The following is a 27,220-nucleotide window of genomic DNA, read 5'->3' as shown; positions in this document are numbered from 1 at the left end:
GCCCTCCCGCAGCCGCCTGAACCTTTCCCGTGAGCCCCCCACCTTGCACTTCCACAGCCGGAGGCCCCGGCCCCGGGGCAGGAGCTAAAGGCTTACCGGGCGACATAGCTGAGAAGATTTTGGGGCAGATCCCCGGCTCGGAGATGGAGCTTCCAAACCGCGGTCCACCTGGCACTGACTGCGCATGCCCAGGAGGGCCAGCGATCCTCAGGTTTCTGTGAGAGAAGCTGCGGAAGTGAGGGAGGGAGAAGATGGGAGGAGGAGGGGAGGAGGAGAAAAGTGGAGGGAGACAGATGGACAGGAAGTGCAGAGAGAAGGGAGGGATCTGGAGAGGGGAGGGTAGTAGCAGAGATGTAGAGAAAAAGGTTTACCTCTGGTGGCATCCTGAAACAGAATTCAGTCCTGCCTCTGTACCCTTCACTAACACTTCAAGGCCCGCAGCTCAAATTTTCCCTCCCTGGTCCAGCCCTCCAGCCGAGGCCTCTGCAGAACCCCTACGGGATCACACCCCTTGATCCCACGCGGAGCTGGGTTCCCTGTTGCTCTGGGAACCAAGCACCCGAAGGTGTTGTCGCTCAGAACTACCTTGGGAAGAGTTCATATTCCCCTTTTACACGCTGGGAATCAGGCAGGCACGATCTCTGTCTTAGCTCCACTGTTCCAGGTGTTGGGCTGGTGGGGAGCGGGAGGTACAAGATCAGAGCCCCAGACAGAGCAGACTGCCTGAGTGTTGGTGCATAGTGCCCATCCCTCCTGAATAAACCACACCCCACCCTAGTGGAACCATCAAGGGCTCACAGTAGGTCCCTGGGTGTGGGAGAGCTGTCCTCAGATCCAGTGCCCAGCTTGCTAGGTAGATAGGAGTGTTACCGAGTCCAAATTCATTCTCCTCAGTGCAGGACAGGCCAGTAATTTCAGAGACCAGGTGTTGGGGCATGGAATAGCAAGTTTCTGTAGACCTTGATGGCAAACAAATGTCCTGGAAAACCATCTCCCCAAGTCAGAATTCAGGCTCCTTTCCTACGTGCTTTGTTGTAGCAAACTTCTTGGTGTAGGAATTCTTTTTTGTTAGAATCCTTTGTTCTTGCAGCTATCTGCCTGAGTCAAATCTCTGTAAACCTCCAGCAAAACAAACGTTATTTTCTTTTCTGCAACTTGTTATCTTTATATGGATGGAAAAGTGTTAAATATCCTTAAAGGTCAGAGCCTTCAGATTAGGCTCTTCTGTATATTTCAGGCTCTAGGCAACACTGTTTCACAAGCAAGATGAAGCCTAGGAGACAGAGCACAGGGTTAAATTCAAAGGAAAAGATCTAGTATGGAGTCAGATTTGTTCTGTTCTATTACCCAGGCAGAAGCCACTTGAGGATTTAAACCCCTTTAAGTTAAAAATAAGTAAAAGTTTAAAGGAATTTACATACATAGGTGGGAATGTGCATAGCCTATCTGGAAAAGCAAACAAAGGATAATAAACAGTGACATCTCCAGGGAGGGCTGAAAGAAGAGGGGATGAGGGAAAACTTCTTTCACTTGTGTATTTTTGTGCTCTGTTTGAATTTTTTTAACCACATGCATGTATTTCTTTTTCAGTTAAAAAAAATGTGTAATGGAGCAAAGGATTAGCAAGCTCAGCAAATACAGCAGCCATGGAATCACTGAGCCATCAATTTTGATTTTAGCCAGGAAGCATTTATTGACTCTCTCCTATGTGCCCAGTGCTGTTTTAAGATTTCTTTTATTTTTTTTTTATAAAATAATAAAGTGCTATTCCTCACCCCTGCCCATGGCTGGTGGAAAACCAACTGAGTTTTTATTGAGTTGTTTTCCAAGGAGTAGAGATGAGTTATAAACAGAACGCATCTTACGGGCAAAACAGTCGGAGTGGTTTTCCAGCAGGCCAAACAGCTATGAAGGGTTTGCAATAGAGGCGCCCAGAGGCTGAAAGAGAAAGCCTCCAGGACCCTACAACAAGCTGCCCAAAGTGCCTTCTCCATGGCACTACTGAAATAGGAAAGAACAAATCTGACTCCATGTTATATCTGTTCTTTTGAGTTTAACCCTGTGCCCTGTTTCCTAGGTTTAGTCTTGTTTGTTCTGCACCTTTTGTAAAACAATGTTGCCTAGATCCTGAAATATACAGGAGACCCTATTCTCAAGGCTCTGACTTTAAAGGATATTAACACTTTTCCATTCATATAAGGTAACATGTTACAGAATAGAAAATAACATTTGTTTGTTGGAGGTTTACACGGATCTGACCCAGGCTAAGAGCTGCAAGAACAAAAGGCTCTAACAGCAAAGAATTCATAAACCAAGTTTGCAGCAACCAAGCATTCCTGCTTACCCTTTTTAATATAAAAAGAGCCTGAATTCTGACTTTGGGGAATGGTTTTCCAGGACATTAGACTTCCATCTTCTCAGCTGGGTTTCCAAATTAAAGTCGCTGTTTCTTGCCCCCAAAACCTGGTCTCCCGATTTATTGGCCTGTAATGCACGAGCAGAACAAGTCTGGACTTGGAAACACAAACATTCATTGAAAGTACCCATTTGGTATATTAAATGACCTGCTTCCACTTGTCTTCCTGACGTTTTCTTCTCTTGACAACTCCTGCTATGTTTATGAAAACCCTGTCATGTGGACACATTTGCATCTCTAGCCACTACCCTTCCAGGTAAGAACTGATGCCAAGAAGTCAATGGAAGCTGCTAGAATGTATTACCTGGCCAGAAAAGAGCAGATGTTGTTACTGGCTTATGTTCAGGAGCAGGCTGGGACACCTGACAAGATGTCATAAGTACGAATAGACAGCTGGGCACCAAAGGAGAAGCTTCTAAGCCTCCATGAGGGACCTGTTGGATAGGAAGGAAAAGTCACAACCTATATCTCTGATCCCACCACTAGCTTCCTGGGCGAGGCTGGACAAGTCACTTAAATTTTCTAGGCCCATGCTGTCCACCATGGGAGCCACCAGCCACATTCAGGATTATGAAGCTATTCTGTAGGCAGACAGAATTATAAATACACATTTTATTGCAAAGGTACAGAAAGTATAATATTTAAAAACATTATTGGTTATCTTGCCCTAACGAGTTATTTTTGTATGTGTAGCTTACTGTGGTTTGCAATGCCTGCGACTAATGTTTCCCTTACAGTGAGTTATTTTGAAATTATAAGTTACTGGACACAGTACCCTCATATCACACTTGAAAAAAATTGATCCACATAAGCAAGGTGATCTGACTTAGTAGTTATGAGCAGGGGCTCTCGGGTCAGCCTGCCTGAGTATAAATTCTCACTCTGCCTCCAGGGGTTCTGTGTGAATCTTGGAAAAATTGTTGTTGTTGTTGTTGTTGTTGTTGTTGTTGTTATTTGTGCCTCTTTTTCCTTCCCTTTTAAATAGCGAGGAATATGTAGACTCTATCTCGTACCGTGTTGCCAGGATTAAATGAGTAAACGTCTGTGCTGCCCACTTCCCTGGGTTTCAGCATTCTCCAGGCAATCAGTGTCAAACTCAGAGGCATTCTCCACTGTCTTCGTCAGTCTGGGATGCTGTAACAAATTACCATGGGCCAGGTGGCTTAAACAACCAGCATGTTCCTTAAGTTTTGGAGGCTGAGGTCAATGCATCTGGGAGATGATAGCCTTCACGACTCGAAGATGGCTGTCTTCCCACTATCTTCATGGGCCAGAGAGAAGCAAGCAATCTGCGGCCCTTTATAAGGGCACTAATCCCATTCATGAGGGCTCTACTCTCATGACCTTATTTTATCCTAGTAATCACTTCCCAAAGGCCCCGCCTCCCAATACCATCACCCTGGGAGATGGGGTTTTGACATACGGATTTTGAGGGGATGCAAACATTCAGTCCACACATCGGCTAACTCTCCCCAACATGCAATCATCAAACCTGTAGCTAATTTCAAAGTAATGTTTATATCTCTCTGCCCATTTCCATTCCTGCATCCACTAACACTGAAGCACTGTTATATTTTATTCCTTATTTTTCTGGTAGAGATTTATTTGATTCCTCTACTCCAATGCTCTCCTCACACCAAACAGTCCTATTAACAGCCCTGCCAGTTAGGTCTTCCTTAAAACACCTTTCCACTGCACCTGGTTGTTTTTTAGGTGTAAATGTCAGAATCCTCTCCACACCCCAGCCTAGAACTTTAATCCCTTACACTACCGCTCACTATGTTATTTTTCTATTACCACTGTAACAAACTTCCATAAGCTTAACAGCTTAAACCAGCACAGATTTATCAGCTTATGGCTGTGGAGGTCAGAGATCCAACACAGTTCTCATTGAGCTAAATTCAAGTTGCCAGCAGAGTTCCTTCCTTCTAGAGGATCTAGAAGAGAATGTTTCCTCGTTTTTGTTTTTTTTTTCCAGTTTCCAGAGGTCACCCACCTTCCTTAGCTTGTGTCCCACGACTTCCTCCATTTTCATGGCCAGCAGCCTTTCTGAACACTGCTCCATGGCTACACCTCCCTCTGATTTTAAACTCAGCTGGGCTACGTCCTCAATTTTAAAGACCCCTGTGATTACATTGGGCCCACCTGGACAATCCAGGCTACTCACCCTATTGTCTCATCTCAGGATCCCCTTCTCCCCTCCCATTCAGGCATTATGTATGTGGCTGTGACACTCACCTTGTGTGACATTTCCTCCCATGAGCAATTTAAGGTTCAAGGCACTTATGAATGACTTTTTGTTTTTCTTCCTTAGTCTTTCTACCTTCAGTATGTGTGGTGAGATTATATGAATCCTTTTTATTTGTGGCCCTCCACTAAACTTTAATAATGTATCATGGGTTTAAAAGGCTAATAGAGAATTTAGAATACCGAAATCCTCTAAGATATTTCTCCTAATATATCTGTCATCCCTTTTGCCATGTACAGAAACATGTCACTGTTGGCTAACCTGTGGCAGGGGAGGAACATGATTCTGCCACCACACTCCCCTCATTCACACCAATTTGATGATTGGCTAACCAAGGATCTATGCTCCCCGCTTCGCTCACTTCCTCCTCCTTTCCACTGACTATCCTGTTCCCACTGCTCCTTCATTCACCACATCAGGATTTCATGACCACATTCTTCTCTAAATAAAATGGATATCTTGCATCTAATGTCTGATAACTGTTCTTATTGTATATGCACACATTGACCTACACATAACCCCACACATCTGTTTATTTTCCTAGAACTTTCCAGAGGAATCAGTTCCATGATGATGATGATGATGATACTGACAGTGATGACAGGGGCCTCTCAAGGATTCTGACAAAGAGGGAATCAACAAAGGGAGGGAATCATTGCAAAATTGCCCCAGAAGCAGGATTAAAAGTAAATAACTGCTAAAGTGTTTAATGGAATTGGCTAATATTTAACTATTTTTAAAACTTTGTAACACTGAATTTAAAATTTTAATGGGAATTTTCATTCACCCCTAACCAAGATTCAACTCTAGGACCAAAATCTAAGGATTTCTATCTTCTAACAAATTGTCCACTAGCCTTTTAAACACGTGATCCTTTAAAAAGGGTAAGTGCTGGGCTGAAAATAAGCAGGATTCATATAATCTCACCAGACACAGTAAATGTGGAAAGACCAATGAAGAAAAACAAAAAGCCATTCATAATGTCTTGAAACTTACATTGCACACAGGAGAAAATGTTAGCCATGGTGAGTGTCACACCAACATGACGCCTAAGTGGGATGGGGAAGCTGATCTTCCTCATCAGACATTTATGCTGATTTGTTAGATGCCAACACAGTTTCCTCATTGGATTTGCTTCTAATAAGTATGGAAGAGTTTAGGCTCTAACAAGAGCAGACTAAACATTTTCCCCTGCTGTCAGGTCACTGGACTGAATGTCCCCACAAGAAGGATATGTTTATGTTTCATAGGGAAGTCTTCCTGAGAAGTAATAGGCATTTCGAGGGCAGAACTGCAGGTTCGGGCATGGAGGGCTGGAGGAGGGCTAGAGGGGACACTGGAAAAACAGCAGGAGTGAGTTCAGATACTGCTGCTCAAGTCGCCAAAGTCAGCAGTGTTATCTCTAAGGATATGTCATTCTCCCAAAAGTTCCATGAGTGAAGGGGCCTGTGAACACTAAGCAGGTTTTTAAGACACAGCAGCACATAATTTGCATCACAACTCAATTACAGTATGTTTTCATATTTGGAAAATAATTAGCCAATTGTTCTTTGAAACTGCAGCAGTAGTAATAGAAATAAAAAAGACCTAGCCGTCTTGGAGACAACAATCAATAAACAATTCCAAATCTGCAGGATTCCTTGACAATATGCAAACAATGAGATAGACGTGTGCTGCAGATACCTCTTACTGCAGGGCTCACTCCTGCAAAGCATAGAACTAGTTTTCTCAGCAGACAGAGGGAACCAAGTCAAGATTCCTAATCTTGAGAGGTTTACTATATGGCAGGAAAGATCAGACAAGTGCATAAAGCCAAATATGAATAAATGTAATCAAATATTAAGAAATGTGAATGGAGCACAGATGAAAGAGAAATTACTTTCACCTAGGATCTAGAGAGACCTCTTCAGAAAATGTGGCTTTGGAGATGGCCAAAGACATGGGTGGAATTTTGGCAGAAGAGGATGTAAGGAATTTAAAAACTGATTCTAAAATTCACATGAAAATGCAAAGGATCCCAAATATCCAAAACAACTTTGAACAAGAAAAACAAATTTGGAAGACTTACACTATCTGATTTTCAGACTTTTTTTTATAAAGCTACAGTAATCAGAAAGTATGGTGTTGGTGTAAAACAGGGAAGTAGAATAATGGAGCAGAATAGAAAGTTCAGAACTAAACGAACACTTATATAGACAATTGATTCTCAAAAGGTTGCAGTGGAGAAAAGGATCTTTTCTACAAGTAGTGCTGGAATTGTTAGATAGTGATATGCAAAAAAAAAAATGAACTTTGATCCACACTTCACAAAATATACAAAAATTAACTCTAAGTGGATCATAGATCTTAATAGGAAATCTAAAACTATAAAACAGCTAGGAGAAAAAGCATAGGCTTAAGCTTTATGATCTTGGGTTTGGCAAATATTTCTTTGCTATGACACCAAAAGTATAATCTATTTTAAAAAAAGTAACTGATAGAGTGAACTTTACAAAAATGAAGACTCTTCAAAGCTCTTCTAAACACTGCAAAGCAAATGAAAAGACAAGCCATAGACAGAAGGTATTTGCAAATCATATATCTGGTAAAGGTCTTTCTTTGTGTCTGATCCAGAATAAAAAGTTTTCAAAACTCAATAATAATGCAAACACCTGAATGAATGAATGAGGCCAGAAAACACACTTCAGTGAAGATATCCAGATGGATAATAAGCATATGAAAAGATGCTGATTAAAGATGCCATTAGTCATTAGAGAAATGCTTTTAAAAACCACAGTGAGATAGTAGTACACATACCTACTAGAATGTATACGATTAGAAAGACCGACCTTACAAAGTGCTGGCAAGGAAATAGAGCAACCAGAACTGATACACACCACGAGGAATTTACAATAGCACAACCATTTTGGAAAACTGTTTAACAGTTTCTTTAAAAATGGTAAACACCAATCTGCCATATAAGCCAGATATTCCTCATCTAATGCTTTAGAAAATAAAAGCATATGTCCATACAAAGACTTGTAACTAAATATTCACTTCAATATTATTTATAATAGCTCAAGTTGTAAACAACCCATGCATCCATCAAGAAGTAAATGAAGAAACAAAGGATGTTCTATCCAAACACTGCTCACAATAAACTATTCAGGAAAAACTCAGCACTAAGCAATACTCTGCTATAAGAAAAATAAGCTATTAATACAGGAACACAGATGACTCTGAAAATAATTACACTGAATGAAAGAAGTCAGACAACATAGAGTAGATACTGCATGAATCCATTCATACAACGATCTTGAAAATGCAAACCAGTATGTTGTGATAGAAAGCAGATCAATGGTTTCCAGGGGAATAGATGGGGAGGGAGGGAGGGACAACAAAATGCAGGAGAAGAGTTTTGTGGGTGATGGGTATGTTCACTCTCTTGAATGTGGTCATGGTTTCTTGGGGATACACATGTCAAAATGTATTAAGCTGTACACTTTAAATGTGTGAAAATTATTTTGCCAAGTATACCTCAAAGCTGTCTTAAGAAAAACGGCACTTCTGTCCTGACACAACTCAGGGCCTGATTGGAGTGAGATGATCAGTCCCTCACCCTGTCTGCCTAACGGGAAGGTAGAAAACCTCTTACGGAAGATAAGATATGGATTTTTTTTTTGCAATGTCTTCCATGTAATAAAGAATTTCTAGACATGCAACATGTCAAGACTATATGATGGATAAAATGAGAATAAGAAATATTAGACAAAGGATGCAAACCCCAGGTGATGTAGGCATCAGAGTTAAAAATAAAGGCTATAAAATACTTTTAACACATTCAAGAAAATAAGGAAATGATGGGAGAATATATAACAGGGTCAAGACTTTCACCAGAGAAATATACTGGAATGTATTTTTAAGAAAAATCAAACAGATACTCTAGAACTGAAGCTTTCAGCTCTGGAAACAGGTAAACAGAGCTAATTAGGATCCCTTTTAAGTAAAACTTTCAGTAATGCCGGATAAAATACAACAAAAGTAACACAGAGCTAACTATGGAAAGAGAAGTTCCCAGGTGACAATACAAAGAGGACACTTAACGCCAAAATGGTAATCTTGTGAGCTGATGCCACCGCACCCTGGAGGGAAGGGGTTTTCATCTGCCCATAAATAGGGATACAATGTCCATTTAGGAAACAGGGTCCATACCAGATGTAGAAGAGTCTTCTTTTATAGAAACCTCTGCATAAGACGTATTGGAAGACTTGCCTCTTCACTGAAAGGGAGACTCAATGTTCTTCACATGTGCACACAGGAAAGGGGTGTAACAACCGGTTCTCTAGGGAAAAACAAAGTCTCCCTTAAAAAATCTAATCTCCACGCCCCTGCTTTATATGAATATGGAATCCAAATTGATACTCCACTGAAGATTCTGGAATTCCGAAACCAAAAATATAATAATTCAAGGTTGATCATATCACATGGAGCCTCAGGATAAGCAACACAAAATTGTTCTCTAGGGAAACTTTAAAAACCAAGATGTAAGGGACAATCATAGGAAAAAATATGTACTCACTATAGAGAAGCTCCCACAACTCTACACACACACAGACACACAACTAAAAACAGAAGGAAATCAGTGCCACTGGGAAGAAAGATCTAACCGTAAAACACAAGATGATTAATATTCCAGAGCCTAAAATTATGAAACAATCTAAGAGAGAGCATAAAAGAAGCATGACTGAATCATTAAAAGATAAAATGAATCTTATATAACATAATGAACAATCAGGACATCATGAAAAAGAAAACAGATCAATTTTTTAAAGAACCAAACAGAACTTATGGAAATAAAACACAGATATCATTTGGTATATAAAATTCAATGAATGGGTTAAGTAACATTTTAATCTTCAATATCTAGGGTGTTCATTAAAATTCAACAGTAATCTCTAAAGTAATTGTTTAAAAAGAGAATAAAAATAAAGAAGTCAAAATGAAGAACGCAAAATAGGCCGGTCACTATTCTAAGTTCTTCATCTATTTTATCACTTAATGCTCACAGTCTTTGAGGCGGATAGTACCACTTTTTTTACATGAAGAAAGTGAGTCTCAAAGGGATTACATATACTGGTTACATGGTTAGCAAGGGAGGGAACCAAGCCCGGATAGGCTGTCTCTAGACGCCATGCTCTTAACCATGACTGCAAGGTATATAACAGGCAGGAGAAAAGCAGAGCAAAGCAAATAGAAATCACAAAACAAGATGCCAGAAATAAAACATCATCACTAATCACAATGTATTTAGATGAAATATATAATGAGTTGAAAGATTTACAGATTTTATTTGTTTACCTGAGACAAAGCAGAATTAAAACTTAAAACTGGTTGAAAGCTTAGAAGAATAACAGAAAGAAGTCAAAAGTTAGAGCCAGAAAAAGAGACACCTGAGAAATACTAATCAATGGAAAGAGAATCCCTCAAGCCTCCCTCAGGTTCATAGGTACCTGAAACCCACCTTGGCCTGACACTTACCAGCTCTGTGCCTGAGCGAAACTCTCAGTCCCCCGGAATCTTCGTTCACTCACCTGTGAATGTAAGGAACGATCCCTCCTTCCATCCGGCCAATTTGTATTGACTGCTGTGCCACGGGTACAGGTCAAGCCACCTGAGGTCCGTCAGTGAACAAATAAGGATCCTTGTCCCTGTAGGACTGAGGAGGAGCAGAACATAAACTACAGTCTTGACAGTCATGTGAAATATATGGTATTCTAGAAGGTGATAGAAATAATATGATCAGGGAGAGGGGGTTTCTGGGGCAGAGACAAGGGGAAGGCAGTTTCCAGGTTAAAATGAGATGGCCAGAGCTGGGCTCACTGAGGACCTTGAGAACGCGGTGCTAGTTGCTGAGCTCCCTCTAACACAGCACCACACACTGGGTGACATGAACCACAGAGGCTCACTGTCTCACAGCCCTGGGGGCGGGGAGTCTGCAGGCAGGGTGTCAGCAGGGCAGGCTCCTCCTGAGGGCTGGGAGGGAGAGGCTGGTCCAGGCCTCTCTCCTTGGCTTGGAGACGACCGTCTTCTCTCCACATCTCATCACGTCATCTCCCATGTACACGTGTCTCTCTGTCCACATTGCCCCTATTTATCTGGACACAAGTCATACTGGATTAGGGCCCAACTTAATGACCTCTTCTTAACCAATGACATCTGCAACAACCCTATTTCCAAGTGGGGTCATGTTCTGTAGTCCTGGGGTTCAGGACTTCAGCATATGAGTTGGACAGAGACCGGCCAGGGCAACAGGCCTGTGGGTGCATGTCTGATATTCCCAAGGGACAGCAGGGAGGCCAGTGTGGCTGGAGCGGAGTGAGCCAGGGAGAAAACCGGAGATGAGCTCAGCTTCGGGAGGGGGAGGAAAGCTGTAAGGTCACCATAAGGACACTCGCTTCTTCACTGAGTGAAATGAGAAGCCATTGCAGGAATTTGAACAGAGAAGATCACACCCAGGGTCTCAATCATGCCTGACTTAGGTGTTGAGGATGAAAATACTTAGGCTTTTGAGCTGATAATAGTTAGACTACATGTTGGACTTTGAGTTGATATTGTAGTAAATGAGACTCTGGAGGGTGTTGGGATGAGGTGGATGCATTTTGCATGTGGGATGGACAAGAACCAGTGGGGCCAAAGGGAAGAACTCGGTAGAATAATGGCCCCCAATATGTCCACGGTCTGATCCCTAGAACCTAGGAATGTCACTGTGCATGGCAAAAGGGACTCTGCAGGTGTGACTGTCAAGGACCTTGGGATGGCAGATCACTGTGGGAAGCAAACGTCATCACGGAGGTCCTTAGAGGAGAGAGGCAGATTGGTCAGAGACAGAGATGTGATGTGGCAGCAGAAGTCACAGTGACACAGGGCTCTGGGCCAAGGAGTGTGAGCACCTCTGCAAGCTTGGAAAGGTAGTAAGATGAATCCCTCCCAAGAGCCTCAGTGTGGAACGTAGCCTTGGCCACACGTTGGTTTTAGCCCACTGACATTGACTTTGCATTTCTGCACCCTAGAACAGTGAGACAATGGATGTGTGTTACTTTAAGCCACTGAGTCTGTGGTCCTTAGTTACAACAGCAATAGGAAAAGAGCTCAGGAAGTAACATGAACATGAACCCCAGGCTGCCTGCTGTGCCGGCAGGAAGTCCTTTGTCTCTGATCCTGGGGGAGTGTCCTGTGTTCTGGCAGCATCCACAGACTACCTCATGCTAACCTGGCAGCTTGCAGGGGGTCAAATCTTAACCCTGCACAGTTCTTGATATTTAGTTAATAAAAAAGATGGTGTCATCATGGGTATTTTTCCATCTTTTAAATACACTTCAGTCTTCTAATTGAGAGACTGTGTAAATAGTTTTCAATCTTAATAATAAATAACTGTGGTATTATTTGGTTAATTAAATAATGAATAATAATATTCACATTAGTAAAAGTTATTAAAGTCAACATTTTTCAATGAAAATATCAAATTTCTTTTTGCATGAACATGTATTAACTACAAGAAATGTTCCATGCTTTCTTCTACGATTTAGTGTTAGAGTCTTAAAGAATAATATTTTCCTCAAAAGATATTATGGCGAGGGGATTTCTTTTGGTGGTACAGTTCCTACATAAAGTCTGCTGCATGGCTCAGGCCACTGGGAACCTAGAGATGATAGAAATAAGGAGGCATTATAAACACAACATTTTTAAAGGAATTAAAAAACTGGATGAGTGAAAACAAAGAATCAGAGAATATTCTGGTGAAATAAAAGTATTTTTCAGCTTAAGCAAGACACTGGGTGAATAAATCTAAAATGAAAAAACCACCCAGAGATTAGCAGCGAGTCATGCATGCAGTGTGACTGATCAAAACCAAGTTGTTTCCAAACCAGTGTGTAGGCTTGATGCCTTCATTAATCAAGTCTGTGTGGCACCAGGCCACCTCGAATAAATGTTGATGAGGTATTTATAAGCTCTTCACCATCCCAGCTCAAAGCCCACACATGAGCTACACGACCATCACCTACACATCTGCAAAACACCCATCATGGTGAATAGCACTTTTCTTGCTCAGTAGCCGGAGGCAGGGCACTGTGAGCAGACAGAGATACAGGGACGCAGAGAAACAGAGGCACCTCACCTCACTCAGCTGATAACCTTCCGTGCATTCCTGGGGACAGGATTGTCATAAAATGCACCATGGATTGATCCTCCTCCTAGGAAAGAAACGGTAGGGCTGTCCTCAGGTTGGAGCAAGGGTGGCCGGAGGATCTCAGAAGAGCTGTTTCAGCACAACCAATAGAAATGATGGCCACCGTGACCACGAGAGACGTCCCCTGCCATCTCGGTAGGCTCTTGGGCTCCTGACAAAAGCTGGGCTCAGTAAAGGGTTGGGTAGAAGGCACAGGCCTAAGGGATGCCCCAGCAAGAGACAGGAGGTAGGGCCTGGTTTATACTGCTCTGGGTGTATCCCAGCCTCATCCGAATACGAAATCAGAAATTTGCAAAACAGCAGAGCTGGGATGGATCACCTACTCCAGACTCCTCTTCTTACAGTTAAAAGGGTGGCAGCCCTGAGAGGCAAAGCAACTTGCTAAAGGCAGAGCATGGATGTGGCAGCGCCAGATGAAATGCACCGTGCCAATCCCCATTCAAGGCCGCTAACACTGAGTATGGGGCCAAGGTTTCCAACTAGGAGAATGAGACAATGTAAATACTTTGTTCCCACCAAAACCCCAAATGTTTTTAAAGGCACAAAACTCACCTTAACTAGCTCTCTTCTGAGGGGGTGCTCTTCTGTCTCCGTCTTTCTGTCTGTCTCCATTTCTCTCTCTCAGACACAAACACATACAATTTTGTGAAAGGGGAATTCCTGCCATACAAAGACAAACTTCACATCTTCAGAAAGACACTTGACAAAGCACGTTTCTCAATTCAAGTCTATGTGTGAGGTCTGAGCAACTGGCTTATCTTCTAGAACAATTGGTGGTTCCAAAATCAGGAGATCATCTTCCCCAAAGGAAGAGTTCTGGTCCGTATTGATGAAGTTGGGGATGTCACATTTTATGAGCCCGTTCGCCTCCTCCTCTGGCCACCTGCTGCATCTGATGGCTTCCTGGAGCTGAATATCTCTGTCAAGGGCTATGGTTGGGATAGCAAATTTGGCCTTGTCCAAGTGGCCCACATGATTGATGTAGCAGTGAAAGAGTGACCTAGATTCGTCATTGCCCTTCCAGAGAACACCTTGGGCACCAGCGGTCTTCCAAAGTCTGACACAAAGCTGTTCAGACTGAATCTCTTCTCTGGAGACTCTGCATTGCTATAAAGAAAACCAAAATAAAAGATCACTCACACTCTAGCTCGGTGACCTGAAGAATCATAGTTTTTGCCATCTACTGAGTGCAAGTCCCTGCACAGAGCATGCTGACAAGCACTGGAAATGAGAGACATCACTTCTGAACACATACAATTAAACCCAAGGCAAAAGTCTCAAGTGAGGGACCTTGGACCAACCTGAAAAGACATCGTTCCCTGAGAATCCTCAGTATTGCTGAATCGCACCCCAGTGTTTCTCATTGAGACACTCAGATCATCTTCATCAGAATTAGTTAAAGTGCTTCTTAAAATGCAGAATTCTGAGGTGCAGACCCTCAGCGTCTCCAGAGTTTGGGACCTGTAGTCTGTATTTTTAGAGCAGCCAAGATCACTGAACACGCTCAGGTTTAGCACCGCGGTCTACATCGGGTCACCTGAGCATCGACAATGCTGTCTCACATGGTGGCGTGTTGCCTTGTGTGTCACGGTTCTGTCCTACCCACGAGACTCCCCTGATTCTCAGAACTGTCAGTGCTGCCCCATTGGGCAAAAAATACCACCATTTCACAATGCATACACAGGGCGCCCGGCTGACAGATACAATCAGTGATGGGAGAGGGGACAAAATTCATGTTCCTGATCCCTTGTTTCACTTACTATGGGACAAATGATCAATTCAAGGGTAATAAATCAGTGAATGAGTGAATAACATGACTCTCGTTAGTCCCAAGAGTGCCTGGAAGAGTGAGCCTGGGCATACTGAGGACCATAACAGCCCATCTACTTAATTGCCATCCTTCCCAGATTTGTGTAAAGGTTACTTCCACCCAGGCAGTGACCCCTGAAGGGCAAGAATCATGTCTGAACACACTCTCAAATCCAGAACAGAACCTGACAACAATTAGGCTCTGGAGTCTGTGTTTAGCGAGTGTGGAATCTCAGTGATGCCAGCTCTTAGACCTTGCCTTCCCATCCCACCCCTCACGATATGGACCTTATGACCAGCTCTCCCGGGGCTGGGGCCACGGAACCCATTTACAGGACTGGAAGAATCTGATCATGTAAACCAAGCCCCAGAATATCATCAAGAGTCACCTGCATTTCAGGGATCAGTAATCCCAGAAGCTTTGCAGTTCAGGCAGCTGAGGGATTTTTATATCAGTTCTGTCTTCTACTGTGACTGCCTGGGTGACATCAGACAAGGAATTCTCAAAAGCCTGAGCTTTTCCTTTCAGGAATAATCTACTTAACAAATCTCATTGACCATTTAACAAATGTGATCTGAAGATCAATGATTTACACAGGAGTACAACATTCATTAGGTCGTGGATTTTGAATCCGAGAAAAATCATTTGAGAAAGATTGACAGAATGTAGCTTTAATGCAAATTTAAGTATTCTTACCTTTCAGCAAATCATCTTCTTCCCCTACTTATCACTTCATCCAAGTTTAAAGTTGTTTGAGAACAGGGATGATTGTGCCAGGAATCTGTGACCCAATAACCTAAAATGTCACCTAGGAAAAAAAGGGGAGTGACACATTTTTAAAAAGTATGGTGAGGACAGCAGGGCCACCCCCCAACTCCACACTAAGGAGCTCTGAGTAATAGCTTTCCTGCCTGCCTTGGGCATCAGCTGATGTGAAAACCCACCTAGAAACCACACTGTCCAGCAGCTCTTCCTTAACATAGGCTACACATTCTCAGAATTAAGAATTGGGTCCAGTAACCCCTTCGCTGAAGAATAAAGACAAATGAGAACAATAGAGTTCTGCCCCTCCCCAGGGGAGAGCCCAGACCTTGGGCTGCATGCACTTCGCCCACCTCCCAGGAGAAGGAAATACTGGAGAAGGACGTCCTGCGAAACTAGGGCAGCAAAGGTAGAGATGGGAACAAATAGGCCAGCTGGCCTGGGACAGCCCCCTCCGTCGCTGCCTTGGCAGCTGCCTCTGCCCCCTCAGCACATCCTGCCCACCTCAGGTGGCTAAGCTGTCAGGGAAACTGTAGTTTGCAACCTGGGGCAACAGAGGCTGCCCCCAGGCCAAGCTGCTGGGGAGATGGGAGCTAAACCACCAGCTCCCAAGCGGCAGGCTCCATACCTTCGACATCACCCCGCCACCCCCGCACCTTAACGCACCCCCGGGGCAATATGACCCTGAGAAGTGTGACCTGGGAACGAGGGGCGGCAGAGGCCGCCCCCATGTCAGGCCTCCAGAGAGATGGGAGGTTATCCTCCAGCTCACAATAGGCAGCACCCCTCTCCTCCCCACCCCCTGATCTCACCGCGCCCACCTCCCAGGAGCAACCTGACCTGGTGTGGTGTGTCAGACGAATCTTGGGCGGGAGAGGCCGTCCCCAGGCCAGGTCAGGGGAAAGGAGAAGAAGTGGCCCCATTAGGAAGCTGCGACGGCCGGCTGCCCCTGCCCCTCGACCTCATCGCGTCAGCCTCCCAGGAGCAAGCTGACCTGGAGACGGGCATCCTGCTTCTTGGGCAGCAGAGGACACCCCCAGGATTGGCCGCGGGGAAGAGGGGAGCAAATTGACAAGCTCCGCGCTGCAGGTCCTCTACCTCCGCCTTTGCCACCCTCGCACCTTAAAGGCACCGTCCAGGGCGACCCTTCCCAGCAGGCTGAATGGGACAGGTGTGTCTGGTGATCGAGGGCAGGAGAGACGACTCCCACACCAGGCCATCAGGGAGACGGGAGCCAATCCACCAACTCCCCAAGGCATCCCCATCCCCCACATCAGCCACCGCTCCTGCCCCCTTACCTCTCGGTGGCCGCCTCTAGGGAGCAGGCTGACCTGGAGATGGACGTCCGGTGAACTTGGGGCAACAGTGACCGCCCCCAGAGCAAACCATGAGAGGAAATGGGAGCAAATGTACCAGCTTCATGGGAAAACCCGCCGCTGCTGCCACCACCCCCAACGTACCACGCCCGCCTCCCGGGGTCAGGCCGACTAGGATACACGTGTCCCGTAACCCAGGGCAACAGAGACCGCCCCCAGGACAAGCCGCGGGGAAGATGGGAGCAAATGGGCCAGCTTCCCAGCTGCAGGCCCCCGAAACCCGCCACCCCTGCACCCTGACTACCCTGCCTCCCGCCCCCAGTTAGCTAAGTGGGACAGGGGTGTCCCGGGACCTGGGGCAGCAGAGGCCGTTTGCAGGTCATGCGGTGCAGACATGGAGCTAATACACAAGCTACCCCGGGGCAGCCTCCCTATCCCCGCAGCCACCACCTTACCAGCTCCCTGACCGCACCGCACACATCTCCCAGGAGCAAGCTTACCTGGAGTCGGACCTCAGGGAAATCTCCGGCGGCAGAAGTCGCCCCCAGGCCAGGCCGCGGAGGAGAGAAGAAATGGAGCAGCTCCCTGGAACGGACCCCCTAACCCTGGCGCCGCTGCTCCCACCTCCCAGGACCAAGCTCACCTGGAGACCGGCGTCCCGCCTCTAGGGCAGCGGAGGCCGCCCCCAGGCTCCGCCGCGGGGGAGTGCGGAGAGAATTGACCGGCTCCCCCGCGGCAGCCCCCCTACCCCCGTGGTCCCCGCACATTAACGGCACCGCCTCCACTCCCCACTCAGCAAGCTGAGTGGGACAGGTGTGTCCGGCGACCTGGGGCAGCAGAGGCCGCTCCCAGGCCCGGCAGCCGGGAGAAGGCAGCTATTCCACCAGTTCGCCAGGGGCAGCCCCGCTCCGCCCCACTACCGCTGCCGCCGCCTGCTGACCTAACCGCCCCACCTCCCAGGAGCAAGCTTACTTGGAGTCCAACATCTGGCGAATCTCCGGCGGCCAAGGCACCCCCAGGCCAGGCTGCAGGGAAGAGAAGAAATCGACCGGCTTGCCCGGGCAGCCTCCCACCCGCCGCCGCCTCCGCTTCCGCCGCCCCAAACCATTGCACTAGCCTTCGGTGGTCAGGCTGACTGCGAGGATGTGCACTTGCCTGAGCACCTCCCTGCACCCCTACACTCCCTGTACCTCTGCACCCCTGACACTCCCTGCACTGCCTTCACCATCCACAGCCCCTGCACCCCTGCCACCACTTACACCTTTGCACTGCTTACAGTCCTGCACCCCTGTATGTCCCACACACCACCTCTTGGGCCTGTGGCAGAGTCTCTGCTGTTAGACCAATGCACATGAACTCACATATTTGCCAGTATATGATGCATCAGTGGACGTCTGGGGTTGGCTGCAGGAAGGTACATGTTCCCGGTCACTAGCCTGGGCCACTAGAGTGATCTCTGTGAGGTCACCCAGGACGGGCTCAGAGATGCTGTTCTCTGGGAAGAGAGGAGTAGAAACCGGTCTTGAGGGCAGAGCTGTGCTCACCAGGCCGTTCAAGCTTCATGTTTTACACAGGGCTTCGGAGAAGTGAAATGGATCCGGCTAAGTAAGTCCTGCCTGCTATGCACCCACCTCAGTCCTGGGCTCTGAGGCAGACCAACTGGCTCCCACCGTCAAGACACCTGAATGGGCACCTGAATGGTCCCTTTGAGGCATCCCATCAGTTCTCAGGAAGAAGTCTATCTGCTTCCACCCCATGGCCCTCCCTCCCACTGTGCTGGCCTCAGGAAGGTTCCTTATTTGGGGAAGGCAGCCCACCCCTTACCCCACCCCTCACCTTTCTCTAACCCAGGCTGGTGTTTCTCTGCCCTTCAGAGTCTGGAAAGCCATTCCTCTTCAGTTATGTCCCTTCTGAAATGGACTTGCTTCCACTCAATTCTAGGTGAGGATGCACCATGGAATGCACTGGGTAAGAGAACCAAAATAAATAGTTTTTTCTGTGAGGTTTTCTGTTTATCTACTGGGATGGGCTGTGTGTAGTTTGCTACAGCCATTGGTGTGAGAGGCTAAAGCTGCCTGTGTGTCCTTGTTTTCATCCGCCCGCTGTCTTTGGGTTTTCCCTAGACACTCCTGAGACATTAACTTCTTTTAATTTTATTCCTGTTATTACACAGAGGCCCTACTGACATGGAGGTAAGTTGTTGGGGTAGTGGAACAGAGCAGGGCATCTATACTCCTGTGATTAGTTCTCATTGATCCTGTGCCCTGAGCTGTGACCTCCACAAGTGTGTCTCTTTCCCTTCACCCCAATTTGGGTGAGACAGAAGGGATTTCCCTTCCCCCAGGCTGGTTAGGCTCTGGTAAAATAATTTCTCATTTAAAAAAAAAACACAACCCCCCACAATGGAAGAGAATGTTCTGGGTGTATTTCATTAGAGTTATTTTATCCTTTCCTGGCAGGAAGCATGAGGAGTTTTCCTATGATTTTCACTCTGAGAACAGGGTACTGTCCTCGAAGTAAAATGCATGAAAAAGAGCAGGGGGCCCCTCTGACTGGCCCCCTGAAGTTGTCACACTCAGACTTCCCCACGCTGTTTCCAGCTGGCCTCAGGGACCTGTTAAATCTGCCTGCCCCCTAGTTTCTTACAATAGCGGGTTCTGCCCTGGGAGCTGTGACTCTCCAAGCCTGCCCGGCTGCCTCTCTGGGTTGGGAGCAGCTTTCCCCCTCAGTTTTCTTGTGGGTCTAAGAACAGCAGTGGGTTTTCAGCTCCCTCAGCTCTGGTGTTGTTTTCAGGACAGAAGGAGCAACTTCTGAGCTCCACACGAGCTGGACCAGAGGCTGGAAGCCTCCCCTCCTCTGCCTCCATGCAGACAATCAGTGGCTGTGGTTCTGGCAGAGTTTCTGAAGATGTGGATTTAAACACACACATCCCAGCCCCACAGGAGCACACAGTCCCATAAATCCCTACAACTTCCACTGGTAACTACGGAACTGATGAGGACACGCGTTTCGGGGCTGCAGAGGCCTGAATGCACGACTTTCTCCGTGGCCTATTAATGTGGTTGTTATGGGCCTTGTCTGAAGTGGCTTGCATACCGCACCTGGTACATGGGAAATATAAAATAAGTACTAGAACCTCCACTTTTTCTCCCTCTTGGGCCTTCCAAACTAAAAAGTAATACGTGAACTCAGACGGCCTAGTCACCACAATGAGGTCAGGCCAGCCCGGCTCTCCTGAGTGATGGGCACTGACTTGCGCATTAACTCGGAACAGTAGGGGAACCGTCTTCCTCTAACTGGGCCTCTCCCCACACCAGGCATGCCCTCAGCTGAGAAGGGGCCAACTCCCCCATTGAGGTGTGTGCTGGTGGCTTCAGTGTGACCTGGCCCTGCCGGGACATGAACCTGCAGTGAGGTGGAGTGTCAGGAGGAGGGGGGGTCCCTGCTGGGGCAGCAGGGGGCCAGGTAGCACCCTGCGCAGCCTGGTGCCTGGAGCTCCCCAACATCTCATACGGACCCCGGGTCGGCTCTGGTCTGGGCCACTCCATGCACCCTCCCAGTATCTTTTCTTTAAGTCCCTTTTTTGCTTTTATCAGCCAGAGGTGGCTTCTGTTGCTTGTTCAGTGAAACAGTGCATCAGGAAAGCAGACTATTTCTAAGATCAGTAAACTACGAACTTTGGTCAGCTCGCCGGGCAGACCGTGCAGCACAAATTCCCGCACAGGGCTGTGCAAATGCCTTACGTGAAGGGTCCTCATCATCTGTCTTCAGAGATACAGAAGCTCGTGGTTCAGGTAAAACCTCAGGGAGGGATTGAGGAATCCAAAGCTGGTTGGTTTCAAAGACTAACCGGTCACACCAGACCCCTGAGCTGTGGTCAGAAGCCTGGCTCAATGTCACGCAGACTCAGCATCCTAAGTGTCCGGTGGGGCCGGTGCTGTTTCCTTTACAGGCTCTCGTTGGGGAGTCACTGTAGCCCCTTACACTCAGCAGGGAATCCAGCCCTCTTAGCCCCCACCCTGAGTGTTCCATGACACAAATCTCGGGAGTGTTTAATTTTCATCTTTGTTTAGGAGGATGAAGGTGGGGCAAGAGGAGTGATAAATTCACACTTAGTGACACCAAGTCACAGCCAGTACCTCCTCCTCGGAGAGCTATGTGCTCCCACAGTGGTGGCTGGGGACCTGGGCAGAGCCCCTCCTCTGGTCACAGAGGGACTCACTCCTCTGACTGCAACTGATGGGTTGGACAACCAATCCAGAGGGGACAGAGCATCTTTCCCGGGAATTTGGAACTGACACACAGAAATTAATTTCACTCATCTGGGGATTGGGAGGAGGGTGGGAATCAAATGAAACCAGAGCAGGAGAGAAAGTTACAAGTGAATGAGAGAGAGACAGAGAGACTGAACTTGTGAGAGTAAATAGTGTGAAGGAAGGATTACAATCAGGGCAGAGAGGAATTCCAGCTCCTGGCAGTCTAGTGTGTCCCAGCCCATCAACAAACCTGCGGGATGGTTAACATCATTCCAGTTTTGCAGATTAGGAAACAGGCTGAAAGAGACGGGGGTTGGCTTTGGGTGCACAGTTAATTTAATTGCCACTGGACCCCTCACTTCCCACTGCCTGAAGGCACCATGATCCTCACAGGGACCCTGCAGTGCTGACAGCCTAGCACCCTGATCAAAGGGACCCTGCGGGAGTGGGAACCTCTCTGAGTTTGGAGAGTTCCCTGCACCGAGATTCCATGCATCAGCCGGCTCCCGCTCACCCCAGGTTAACGTCTCCCCAGCTGTGTAGTCCCCCGACCCGCTTCCCTCCCTGCCAGGCACCCCCGTTCTTACCACCGAGTGTACTGCAGGAATTCAGGCACAGGGATGCCCAAAGCAACACGAGCCCATCGGCTGTACAAACAGCAGACTCCCAGCCCCACCTGCGCTCCATGGGGATAGTAGGTGTCCTCACCTTTCATGTACCTAAGGCAATCTGTTTCTTCAGCTGGAGGCTATAGAGAAAAATAAAAGGTCCAAAACATTGTTCAGTGAGGAATTCCTCCAAGGACCTGACTTCAGAGTCTACAAACAGTTGTGCTGGCCGCTCTTACCCCCGGACTTTGAGTGAGGTGGATTATTGATCAGCACAATCGCCGGTGGCCCAGCTCCTGGGCTTGGCTGCCCAGAGGGGGCTGGGGGAATGGGTAAGGCCAGGGCACTCAGGAAGAGCACAGAGGACCTGACATCTCGCCTCCGCAGTTGTAAAACCTTCCCCAAATCTCAAGGCATCGGACAGAGTGCAGCCACCACAATTATGAGATGTTCCCATCTCTTCACTCACTCCTGTTGGTTCACTTACGTGCTGAGCATCCACTGGGTCACAGGACATGACACACAGGATGGCCGATGGGACAGGCTTGGTACTTCCCCCTGGATCCTGTTCAATCTGATGGGAGAATGATCACTCATAAACGGTTTCTCAAAAGGATACATAGACAGGAGACAAACTGCAGAGTGAATCAAATTTTAAAATATAAATGAAGATCCCCCAGTCTCCCCGCCTAAGGTTAACAGCATAAAGAAAATAGATCTTGCCTTTGATCACCAAGGAAGTGGTCACCCTCTCTCAGGAGGAAAGGAGAGTTAATCTTTGAGCAGGACACAGAAGTGCTCCATCGAATTGGACCAGGACCTCTGCATTCATTCAGCAAATCTGTATAAGCTCCTACTACTTATGGGAATCTAGTAACTATACCCATTCCCAAGGCTCTTGGGCTTTATTAGTCAACAAAATAGACACGACTACCCATCACTGGGGGCTCAGAGTTTTAGCAGAGAAAACAGGCAACATGATGGGGGTAGCAAGAGCTTGGGGAAATATAAGAGTGATATGAGCAAACTCAGGTGATGGTGGTGGGGTGGGAGTCAGGCAGGAGGGAATAAGGCAATCCTGGCAGATCTCAAGGAGTAATGAACTTGAAGCAGAATAGATCCGGAGGAAGAAGGAAGAGCCGGAGCCAGAGGCCCCCAGAGTGATGGGGAGAGTGTGGGCGGAGAGGCAGAGCAGGCCGTGTCCTCGAAGACTTTGGGACGACTTTGGCTCCTAATGGAATGGTGACCCTTTTAGTGAGTTTTGATGGGATGGGTGATGTCCAATTTATGCTTTTGTTTTGGGTTTTCTTGGGAGGAGGTTAATTTATTTATTTTAGTGAAGGTGCTGTAGTTTGAACCCAGGATCTCATGCATGCTAAGCATGCACTGTATCACTGAGCTACACCCACCCCCTCAATGTATGCTTTTATAAGCTCCCTCTGACTCTGTGTGGATGAGATTGTAGAAAAGCAAAGATGGAAGAAGTAGGCTAATTGGTGTCCAACAAGGGGTTGAAGGTGGCTCCTAGGAGGGTGGGGAACAGGGAGTACGTGGTTAATGAATTCAGAGTAGCCAGAATTTTCTAACAAGCTGTATTTGCTGTGTGTGTGTGTGTGTGTGTGTAAGTGAAAGAGAGAGAAAGAACATGGTTCCAATATCTGGACCTGGAAAATGGGATGGATGTCCTCTCCATCCACAGGGGATGGGACAAGATGGGGCTGAGCAGGTGGAAAGGGGTAGGAATCAGCTCAGTTCTTCAATGTCATGGTTAAGGAGTCTATTAGATATTGCCACAGAAATGCCTAATAGGTAGAGGAGTTTGGGTTTCTTTTTCTTTCTTATTAACATTAAAAAATATAATTTAAATGTATTGATTTTATTATGTGAATGATTTTGGAATTTTATTTCATGCCAATGTATATGTTATAATAGCCAAATGGAAAATATATCAGAAAAGAGGAGAAATGAGGGCTTTCACATAAACTGACTGTCCATAACGTAGGTAAAATTTCAATAAAACCAGTCTTCATGCAAAAACCTCATCTTGGTGTTACATAAAATTAAATGAAAAAGGACTATGTTGATGTATCATTATTTCATGTTACATAATAGCCCCAAACAAACACACTGTTTAACTATGAGGCTTGTAGAAATACTATTCACTTTATTGACATAAATACAGAAATGCAGAAAGGTTCTAAGGTAGAATAAGCATCTTAGTGGAAATAATAGAGATCTGAGCATTTTACATGATATGTATGGACTGATTCAAAATTTGGAAAAGTAATTTTCACAGTAGAACATATGTATGAATGTGAAAGCAAGATGAGTGAAAGAAAAAGAATATGAGTATCAGGGAGAGAGTTCCAAATGGAAAGGGCAAATCAGGGAGTTTGGACAAATCGAGAAATTGATGGCATGTCAATTTCCAAGTCTGGTTGCTTCCACCAAAGTTATAGCAGAGAGATTGAGGAGAGACCCAGGACCCAACTCCGGGGCACATTCGCAGTAAATGTTTGGAAAAAAGAGGAGACGTTGGCAAAAGACCAGCCAGAAGATCGAAAGCAGAGCGATAGGCTGGAGGTCAAGTAAAGCAGGAACACGGGGTTGGAGGGATGGAAGAGCTGGGTCAAATGCTGCCAAAGGGCCAAGCATGACGAAGACTAAAATCTGACCACTATATTTAGCAACGTGGGGTCACTGATGGCCTTGACAGAGAAGTTTCCATACAGCGAGGGTTCAGGGGAAAAGCCAGAGTGGGTGCAAAAGCGGATGGCTCAAGAAAATATTTAGACAGTGAGTTTAAACTACTCATTAAAGATTTGCTGCAAAGACATGGGGTGGCAATTGGTGGGGGCGAATTAGGGTCAAGGAGTGCTGTTTGTTTCTTTTAAGAGGATGGACTTTTATATACTGATGGGAGCCAACTAGCAGGAGAACAAAATAGATGAGGTAGTGACAGAGAGGATGGATGTGGGAGAGACAGCCCGGAGCAGATTGTATGGATGGGCCCCCTGGCGACTTTTGGATGATATGGCTTTTGATGTCACCTGTAATAAGAGGTGGGGAAGCGAGAGTGAGGTCACAGACATCAGAAGGTGAGCGGATGTGCTAGGAGTTGCTGGTGAATGTTCTCTTCTGTTGGCTTCAGTTTGCTTGGTTAAAGTAGAAAAGTAAACTTACCAGCTGAGGAAAGAGGAGGAAGAGTTACTGGAGTCATGAGCAGAAGATACGAAAGAGCCTTCAGGGACAATGGGACAGTGAAAAGAACAGAGGGAGACGGGGGGAGTGTGCTCTCAGAAAGTTACATTTTATCTTTGAGGTCCCCAATTGTTGAATGTGTGATTGTCCTTCCTGCTGTCTACGAAATAAAAATTGAGTATGGTTCAGGGAAAATGCTATTTCATTCTAAGAGGCTGCCTGTTTCTCAGGAATGGTCATCTTAAACTGCAAACATTACAAAAATGTTGAAAAGAAGAACTTGTGTACCCAATGACCCACTATTTTCTATAAAATTGGTTGCTATTTAGTTCCCCTATCAATACCACAGAACCGATACTGCCTAGGATGGAGATACATCAATGCTTAAATGGAAATGAAATCTGTATCTTTTTCCTAAACTCCATGGCTTCCTTAACATCCCATTCCCCTTGGAATTTAGGGGTGTCTGGTATAAGAAATGAGAAACAGTTTGAGAAAATCCTGGCTCAGAATTACACAGCACAACCACAGTTAAGTATACAGCCGTAAAAATGTTTAGAAGAAAAACTCCATAACTACTCTTAAAGAATTTTGCAAACCTGGGCCTGCCCAGATGTTTCCAAACTGGAAAGGTACTCCTATCACTTGACCGGTACGGGAACCAGAGGCTGGTCAGCCTTTTCTGTAAAAGCCAGAGAGTAAATATTTTCAGTTTTGCAGATCATTTTGTTGTAACCATGCAGGTCTGCAATAAGAAAGCGAAGAGCACTGGGAGACAGGAAACAAATGGGCATGCCCACACCCATCCTTCCACTCAGGGCAGCTTCTCTGTGGTGGGGAGATTTGCCACAATGATTTGTTTCTTTGTTTCCATTGGTTTCTTTGGTTCCACCTTACTGCTCAAGCTCAGAACTTCAAGTGAGCCTGGTCCTTCATCATCCATGCAGAGAGAAGGCTGAGTGGGGGTGGGGACCCCACCTGACAGAGGAGAGATGGCTTGTCACCATGACATGAGACAATCACACCTTCCGGGATGAAAGGGAACAAAGATAAAAGAGGGGAACAGCAGTGGGACCCCTGGGTCACCTGCCAGGCTTGCTCTCCCTCCACGGCCACCCTGGGGGCCTGGGTGGTGTTGGAACTGAGCTACAGTGATTAGGCTGAAGGGACTCAGGATAAACGACCCTACGTCTCCACACCGGGTTCCAAACGCAGCCTCTCTAAGTCTACCCTCTGAATTTCTGGAACTCAGCTGGAAGAATAATGATCAGGCCAGACCCAGAGCCCAAGCCAAACACGACAGGGGTCATGTGGGGTTGTAACCCCGTGCTCAGTGGTCGGGGTCTCCTTGCAAATCTGCAGAAATCCCTGTTCTGCCTCATTCCTAGGAGAAACCCCATATCTCCTCCTGCTCTGTTCTTCTCTTGAGGCTATTGTCCTGGAGGGATGCAGAGTCCTTGAACCTGGCCCTCCAAACGTACATAAGCAGCCTGTTCAATAAAACAAAGTATGCACTTCTTCACATTTGCCAGTTTTTTGATTCCAGAAAGGCTGCGGGACTCTTTCCCACTGTCTCCTGTGCCCCCACCACTTGGTGGCCCTCTCCTCATGGAAACACGATTTCCCACAACTGCACCCTGCCTCCCAGCTTGTCAGAGGGGAGTGACCCACAAAGACACAGGTGTTTGTGAGGATCCTGTCGCCCAACAGAAAGCCTACTCCTGGAGCCACGGACAGAGATCTGGCCTCCTGAGCAGCTCAGCTCTAGTTGAAAACGTAAACTGGGGACCCCAAACATTGCTGAATGACTTTCTGAGTCACCTGGACTGGAGGGGCCTGATTTTTCTTTCCAGGAATGGATGTAGCTCAGCCTCCATTTTCAGGGCTGACATTCATGATGGATCTATTTCCCCCAACTGCACCCCAGGAAGGAAAGGCCCTTCCATCTCACTGGTTAGAAACCCAGCCCAGGGGAGTTCCGAAGCACCACATCGCTGTCAGGTCCAGCATCCCTGCAGAGTGGCCCCTGCCCCTGAATGAGCCCCTTGCCTGGGCCTTCCCTGCCCCGACATGACCACACCCCAGATGGTGCTGGGGAAGGCAGGGAGTGCAGTGAGGGGTGGGGGGAGCAGAGCCCCTTGCTCTGGGGTGAGGGTTCTTGGGGAGAACACAGAGCAAGGCACACACCACCCCCACCCTATACCCCAAACTCTTAGCCCCGCCTACACAGGGGCCGCTCTGAGTCCTCTCACCATGGCTCTCCTGTCAGACTGCACCTAACCCGGCATCTGGCACCCCAGCCCTACCTCCCCTCTTATGACAGATCCCGTCTTCTTGGAAACTGCCTAGCAGCGAGTATTCAAGGCCGGCAGCGGG

General features: G+C 46.8%; 1 long non-coding RNA gene and 1 pseudogene across 2 annotated transcripts; both read right to left on the bottom strand.

Moving 5' to 3' along the window:
- Positions 1-140: 140 nt before the first annotated feature.
- Positions 141-14,436, bottom strand: LOC135321184 (melanocortin-2 receptor accessory protein 2-like; annotated as a pseudogene).
- Positions 14,437-21,685: 7,249 nt separating this feature from the next.
- Positions 21,686-25,542, bottom strand: LOC135321113 (uncharacterized). Of its 2 annotated transcripts, none has more exons than XR_010380514.1 (3): positions 25,444-25,542; positions 22,131-22,217; positions 21,686-21,783 (listed from the first exon to the last, which is right to left on the bottom strand). It is a non-coding gene; the product is annotated as an uncharacterized LOC135321113 (long non-coding RNA). The 2 variants fall into 2 exon arrangements; XR_010380515.1 differs by lacking the exon at positions 25,444-25,542 and adding an exon at positions 22,367-22,568.
- Positions 25,543-27,220: the final 1,678 nt, after the last annotated feature.

The sequence above is a fragment of the Camelus dromedarius genome, chromosome 4 (genome assembly GCF_036321535.1).
Source record: "Camelus dromedarius isolate mCamDro1 chromosome 4, mCamDro1.pat, whole genome shotgun sequence".
Classification (NCBI taxonomy): domain Eukaryota; kingdom Metazoa; phylum Chordata; class Mammalia; order Artiodactyla; family Camelidae; genus Camelus; species Camelus dromedarius.
This window is presented reverse-complemented; position numbering and strand designations above follow the sequence as displayed.